Below are 7913 nucleotides of genomic sequence, written 5' to 3'. Positions count from 1 at the left end.
TACATGTAAGATTTTATATAATACAAAAGACACAAAAGATTGGCTTTTTTATAGTAAACTTTTCACTAAATGCTAATTAAACATAATATAAGTTATAAAACTTTTGAGTGTTAAATCATAATTAAGAAAACTTCTGAGTTGCATTAGTTAAAAAAGAGGGTTTAAAATGAATGTGATTTGAGAAAGTTAAAAAAGGGGGTTTCAAATGCATGAGATTCAAGAAAAAAATGCTAGCTTTATAAGTATGTATGATTACAATTACCATCGATGCGACATAACCCATTTCTTCAAATCATCATATTTGGATCGTGAATGCTTCAACTATATGAAAACTTTTGAATCATAATATCTTCAACCAAATGACGACTTTTTGTAAGAAAAATGTACTAATATAGCTACATATATAATGAAGGTGAAAGTGTGTGGGGGTTTCAAATGCATGAGGTGTTGAACTTATAGAGTGTGTGATTTTCTTGGAATGAGATTATGTGTGATTAATTACTTTGAAGGTGAAAGGGTGTGGGGGTTTCAAATGCACGAGGTGTTGGCAAAATTTTATGGGGGTTTCAAATGCATGAGATTCAAGAAAAAATGCTAGCTTTATAAGTATATATGATAATGATATATATATATATATATATATATATATATATATATATATATATATAAACTTTCTTCCTTTTTTTTCTAATTTTTTCTTCTTATTTGATATATATATATATATATATATATATATATATATATATATATATATATATATATATATATATATATATATATATATATATATATAATTCAACCTTAAGAAGCATAACATATATAGTGAATGAATACCATAAACAAAAATACAAATTTGGAGATTGTGAATATCATTCCCGATTCCGCCAAGGTACTGAAAGTATTGGTTATAGTTTTGAAATTGTTGGGCTTGATCTTGAACTCCTCCTTGATCTTTTTCGGATACTTGATATTGATCTGGTATTAAGATGTTCGATATTGAAATTCTTGACATTGTTTATCTTGCGGAGATTGTTTTTTTTCTCATTTTCTGTTTTTACTCATTTTGAATATACTCACGAAACTCAGGACCCGAGTTGTTATTCAAATTTGTAAATAAAATTTTGTTCTATTCTCTATGTTAGCTAATCGATTTTTTTTACAAATAAGGCTACCCTTGTTTAGACTATTCATCATCCACATAGTCGAAAGAAAAAATTGATTACAATGAATCAAAAAGCATGTAGAAAAGATGTAGCACGTGTTTTTGGAGTATTCCAATCATGTTTTGCAATTGTTGCAGGACCTGCGGGCTTATGGAGAAAAGAGTTGCAGGAACTACGGGCTTATGAAGAAAAGAAATATTTATTGATATAATGACTTCTTGTATAATATAATCATTGAAGATGAGCGTAATGTTACTGGAACAATCGAAGAACAATGTTAAATGCCAATTGTTGAGCTTGAAATGGTCACTGATGTTGACGTGCGATTTTAAGAATTTCTTAATCGGCATCAAAACATCAAAGATAAGGATGTTCATAATAAACTTTAAAATGCATTAATTGAAATTTTATGGGATAAATATGCTAACTAAAACAACTAGTTTATATTTATGTTATATTTGAATGTTGAAATAAATTTAATGCCTTTTTCCTTGTTATATAATATTTTCAATTTGATTTTAAAATTTAATGTTCAACATATTTATATTATAAAATCACCTATTTAATCAAATAATACTATTATTATTAATAATTTATTTATTATAATAATTAAGCTAATTAAAAAAATATAATATTAAAGAAATATTATTTTCTAGTTATACTATTAAAATCTGTTTTTATTGTTAATTTTTAATGTGTGGTTTATGTGAATTTTACACCAAAAAGACCAAATCAAATGTACAACAAAAAAAACAAAATAGGAGTGCAAATAAAGAAATCTTTGGATCAAACCTGCAACTTGTTCAAAACCACAGGAACCATTTATTATATTTACTCTTATTTTTATGATGCATGGGTCATTTTTGTTTGAACGATTATACAGCTGTGCAATTTTATTATCGCCCAATTGAATTGAGATTGAAAAGAATATGTGATGAGGATTTGCTGTTTTCATTTGGATTCTTCATTTTTTTGGCTGTTATAGCAAGTCGGATTTTAAAAATATTTATTACCAAGATATGAACAATATCCAAGAGGTGTGTCGACATGTGTTTTACTAATTATTATGATTTGAAGTCTTAGAAATCATAATGACTTTTCTTCATAACCATTAAAAATATTTAGCATGATCGTTGTGCATCGAGTCCTATAAGGTTAGGGCATCATGGTGGTCCTTTCTAATTGATTTGCAAGGTGACATAGCACTATACCATCTTAGCAAAACAACCCATTCCTCTTGCACTTTGAAATGTGACATGGCTCTACCATGTAACATCCATTTCTTGCAATAAATTTTTTAATGCCACCTAAATCACGGGTGTCATAAATTTATAAAATTTGTATTACATATATTATATTATTAGATAGATTATTTAAATTTATTTTTCAAATTAGTTTGTTTAATTATTTTCTTTAACTAGGTTATAACCCGTGGAAACTACGGGTGATATGTTTAAAATTATTATATAGAAAAAATATTAAATATAAATAAAAAAATACAGCTAAAAAAGGTAATTAGGATAATGTATCCTTGATTTCTTGGGATACATTAAAATCTAAAGATTTATTATGATTTTTAAAAGATAGATACCATAAATGTTTGTTATTATGATGCCGAAAATACGAAACAAGTCGTAACAAAAACCAATAAGAACATGTTCTTCACAACTTTTCACACATTATTTAATTAACATTTAGATCGCAAACCATAAAAATAATAATGCAAAATACCATATTTATATTATACTAAAGTAATAATATATGGAAAAAATAATCTCTAATTTATGAGGTAGACTAATAAAGATAACAATAAAATATTCAAATTATCGTAAAAAGACATTATTCCTAATTTAGATAAATACTAATTAAATGTGATTTGAGCATTTAACAATTTTAATAGATTATCAGGAGCATTTGAGAATACCAAATGCGTTAAAACATGATTTTACTGATGGATTTTATCTAGATAGCTTGAAAATGTTTGATCAATTTTCATTTATGTGGGGGATTGTTGGAAAATTAGATATAACAATTTATAAAAATGGATTTTCCTATTTTTTTGAACACGAAATTCGAATCCTAAACCATTATTAAAATGATAAAATGGTTATATGTTTTTGTTTCCTGTGTGATATATTCGTTTTGGTATATCACACGTTTAAAACGGATTTAATATGAATGAGAAATTAATTCTTAAAGTGAAGGTGTTATAAGAAGTAATAAAAGAGTTTAATAGTTTAATTTCATTCCACATGGGTGGTATAATGAAAAAAAAGTGGGTATAAAAACAGAAAGACTTCTAATATTTGTAAAACTCAAACTAATATGCTAGAGTGCACAGCCGGTTGACTAGAAAAAGTTCTAGGACCTTTGTGCAAATATTTCTTTTAACTGAAAATTAATTAGGATTTTCAGTTACAAACTTGTATTAATCATGTATTAATATCTGCAATTAATTTTGTCCGTTACAAAATTTATGCTAGATGGTGGTTACAAAATTTGGTGTATAAATATACCATTTTGGTGACAAATAAGAGACACTAGAGAAATCACAATCAACTCATTTTCTTCTTCTCGTTTACTGTGCTTTCTTTCTCAACCAAGGTAAAATATGGGTCTAATATATGTTCAGGTAGATAGAAGAGCCACTTCAAGCAGATGTATTATGGGAAACAAAGGCTCGATAGCGGACAAATTTGTTTTAAGGACACTGTGTTAAACACAGACCTCAACATCTTATGTTTATTGTTTGATTCGTATATTTTTGTAATATTATTCCTACAAGAGTCAATGTCATACAATGGACCAACCTTGTCTTCATCCACATCTAACTAGAAAATGGTTCGGATTTTACAAACTTTGCTAGTATTCCTTAAAAGGATAATCATCCTTCTCATTATCTTCCCAACAAATGTTCGGTCAACAAGCCAGAATTGAAAGGTTTCAAATTGTACGATCCCTTCATGGATGAAAATGAAGGAGACTGGAAATATGAGCACTCGTGTTCTTAAAATGAAGAGCTATTTGGATCAACTAGAGAGATTGGGCTCTTCATATCCACAAGATCTGGCCACAAATTTAATTCTGAACTCATTGCCAAAGTCTTATGATACCTTCATTTTGAACTACTACATGAATGGGTGAGACAAGCCTATCTATGAGTTGCACGCGATGCTCAAAACAACTGAGAAAATGTCCCGAGGAAAACTCCTCAAGTGCTCGTGATTCCTGAAGGACAAGTCAAGAAGAAGAAACAAAGCAAGAACTTCAAGGGTAAGGCACAAGCTAGCAAAGGCAAAGGGAAGAAATCTGCTCAAGCCGCACCACCAAAGAAGGAGAAGGTTACTGAGGATGACACCTATTTTGAGTGTGGAGTTATTGGGCACTAGAAAAGAAATTTTCCAACTTATCTTGTTGGGTTGAAAGCCAATAAGTACGGGGAAGGCACTTCATGTATATCCATTTTCATGATTGAAATAAGATTATTTACTTTTTTCATCTAACACTTGGATATTTGATACTGGTTGTGGAACTCACGTATGTAATTCATTGCAGGGGTTCAAAAAGAGTAAGGAGTTGAAAGCAGGTGATATGGTACTACCTGTTGGCAATGGAGCACGAGTTGTGGTCCAAGGGATAGGATATTTTGAATTTTGTTTACTATCTGGCTTGTATTTCTTGTTAGAAAATATTTTTTTGATAACTTCTATTACTATAAATATCATTTCAGTTTCATGTTTAAGAAAATCTGGTTTTAATTAACAATTTGTTGATGACAATATTCATTCTTTTCTTAATGGAGTATTCTCTTTTGAGGCTAGACCAATAAATGAAAATTTTGAAATAAACCTTGATGAATCTTCAAACAATAAATCCATTTATCATGTTAACACTAAAAGGCTCAAACAAGATTTGAACCAAAGATATTTATGACATTGTCACCTTGGTCATATAAACAAGAAGTGCATATCCCAACTCCAAAAGAGTGGACCTTTGGGGGCAAATGACACTGAGCCATTTTATATATGTGAATCCTGTTTGTGTGGTAAGATGACAAATGCTCAAGATTAAATATATAAAATGACTTAGTGTCATTTTCCCCCAAAAGTCCTTAATATTCCATCCTTCTATTATTTGAAGGTTTAGGGTTGCGAAGCTTATGTTAGAAAGAAAACTTCAAGAACATAGATATAGCAAATGCATCTTGGTAGGATACCCTAAATATTGTTTAGGATATTACTTCTACGTTTATAGTGAGAATAAGATCTTTATTTAAAAAAAATTGAATTCTTAGAAAACAAGTTTCTAATGAATGAAGCAGGTGGGAGGCGCGTGGAACTTGAAGAAGATCAAGAATCACAACCCGATGTAACTCTAGTTTGCACTAGTACTCAACAAGAGGTTATTGAAGATGAAGAAATTGTTTTTCTTCAATGTACGAAAAAACAAGCCATTCGCAGATCCGATAGGACTCGTTAGGAACCTAACAAATATGGATTTGTCATTGATCAGTGTGTCATGATGATGAATGTTGATGAACCCATCCACTATTGTTATCCAATGACAGATCCTCAATCTAGAAAGAGGCTTGAAGCCATGAACACAAAGATGCAATCCATGAGAGAAAATCAAGTCTAGGATTTAGTTGAGCTTCCTCCCCATTGTAAGACTGTTGGGAATAAGTGGCTCTTCAAGAATATGTCTGACATGGATGGAAATTTACAAACATTCAAAGAAAGACTTTGATGAGTTTTGATACAAAATATAAGTGTGTTTTTCATAAAAACTGCAACGGAAGTCTTATAAAAATAACAAGTTTATTTTAAAGTTTATAACCAAACCAAACCAAACCATCTAGAATCCATTTATATAGGTTAGAATGATTTTAAAACAACCAAATAGTGTTTTAGAATGACAACCTTTGGAGCCTTTGAACCTACTTGGTTTTAGGTGTTGATGAAGAAAGAAAAATCATAGTTCCTTCTTGTGTTCTTGAGTGTCTTAAGCCTTTAAGCACTTAAATCAAATAAGTACTAAAGAAGACAACTCAAGGAAACTTTAATTCTTCACTTTACTTCAAAAGTCATTGAGAGAGGATGGAGAGAAATAAGTTATGGCCATGGAGAAGAAAAGAAGAGAATTCACCAAAAACCTAGCAAGTTTTTTTTTTCATAAGACTCTTATATACTCCATGCATGCAAAAAGGATACTGCTTATTTTTATTCTAAACTAATACCCTAGAAAATAAGGCATGAAAGACAAGGTATGGAGGTTTAAAAGCAACCTCCATGCCTCTTGAATGAATTCGGTCATGCCCTAAAGAAGAAGACAAAATTTGTCTTCTTCCTCTTTTATAAAAGTGTTACACATAACTAGTTAAGACATGGTATCCCAAAGTGTCCAAAACTTTGCACATAACTTATTAAATAATAATATATGATATAATAACTAATTATACTCTCTTTTAATTTTTATTTTCACAAAATAATAATTATTTTCTAATTAAATACAAGAATTGATATTATTTATTAATAATCATAATAATAATAAATATAAGAAATGTGCCAACTTGATAAAGGTGTGACCATATAGGATCATATATTATTAGCAATATCACTCAATAATGATTCTTTGGCATATAGATTCAACAATCTCCCACTTGCATAAGATTCAATTACAGACTGACATAGACAGTAGTTGGCGTCTAGCAACGAGCTACTGCCCCTAACAACATATGAAGGGGGTCATCTTAGAAACAACCACTTCCAAGGGCTCTAAGCGACAATTATTACTCAAGGCGTGGTATCAGTTATTCCTTTGTCTCAGATATCATGTTGAACATTAGATATGGATCATCATCAATCTCATTTAGTGTTCAATTTTTAGTAAGGTGTTAGATGTCTAACTCTCAATGAATAAGAAGAGAAAATCTCATCTTGACTGCATACGCCCATCATTCTAGTTCATGTCATACCCAACGATGGACCTTATGACTTCCTTTTACGGAACAACATTAAACCATGTCAAATCACAACAATCCCTACACCTCAAGTCAAATATATATATATATATATATATATATATATATATATATATATATATATATATATATATATATATATATATATATATATATCGCATGTCTAAGAATACAAAGATATAACCTTGATCAAAACATCAATAATGACTACGATCCATAAAGTGATTTTGATATGAGTCAGGTCCAATACTTATTCTCCTTATCAAGTACCTACGAAGTTGGTAGCAGCCCTTGCTATTCTCCTTTCAATGAGAATCACCAATCCACTCATATTAGTCTTACCTCATAGATGCTCCCACAACTATGAATGACCATGGACATTTAGAATAATCTAGTTATTCAAGGATTTAAGCATGCTAATATAGATCACAACAATTATTTAATGAAAGACTCATATCCAACATATCAACTAATTATGTAACACCCGTGTTCCACGTATCTTTTATTTTTTACTTTAAAATATAAAATTAGTCGCAAAAATGGTCCTGACGTGGGGGCGTAGCTTTTGGTACGCCTAACGTAGTTCACTAAGTGGATGGTGGGGAGGTTGTTGTATATAGTGGGCATACGAAAGAGTACGCCGGGTGTACTCACAAAGATTTCAAACCGTAATTTGTAGTGGTTGGACCCTATTTAAAGAACTTTATGGCCTCAAAGCTTTCCTTACCTCCAGCCTCCATCCCTCTTAGCCCTCATCTCAAAACCCTAAT

At 30.2% G+C, this 7913-nt stretch overlaps 1 long non-coding RNA gene across 1 annotated transcript; it reads left to right on the top strand.

Annotated features, from left to right (window-relative positions):
• Positions 1–814: 814 nt before the first annotated feature.
• Positions 815–1466, top strand: LOC145118884 (uncharacterized). The gene is made up of 2 exons (XR_013713534.1): positions 815–889; positions 1301–1466. It is a non-coding gene; the product is annotated as an uncharacterized LOC145118884 (long non-coding RNA).
• The last annotated feature ends 6447 nt before the right edge of the window (positions 1467–7913 follow it).

The sequence above is a fragment of the Lactuca virosa genome, chromosome 6, assembly GCF_052849685.1.
Source record: "Lactuca virosa cultivar CGN04683 chromosome 6, Lactuca_virosa_CGN04683_v6, whole genome shotgun sequence".
Taxonomy (NCBI): Eukaryota; Viridiplantae; Streptophyta; class Magnoliopsida; order Asterales; family Asteraceae; genus Lactuca; species Lactuca virosa.
The sequence above is the reverse complement of the archived record's forward strand: the minus strand, read 5'-3'. Positions and strand labels throughout refer to the sequence as shown.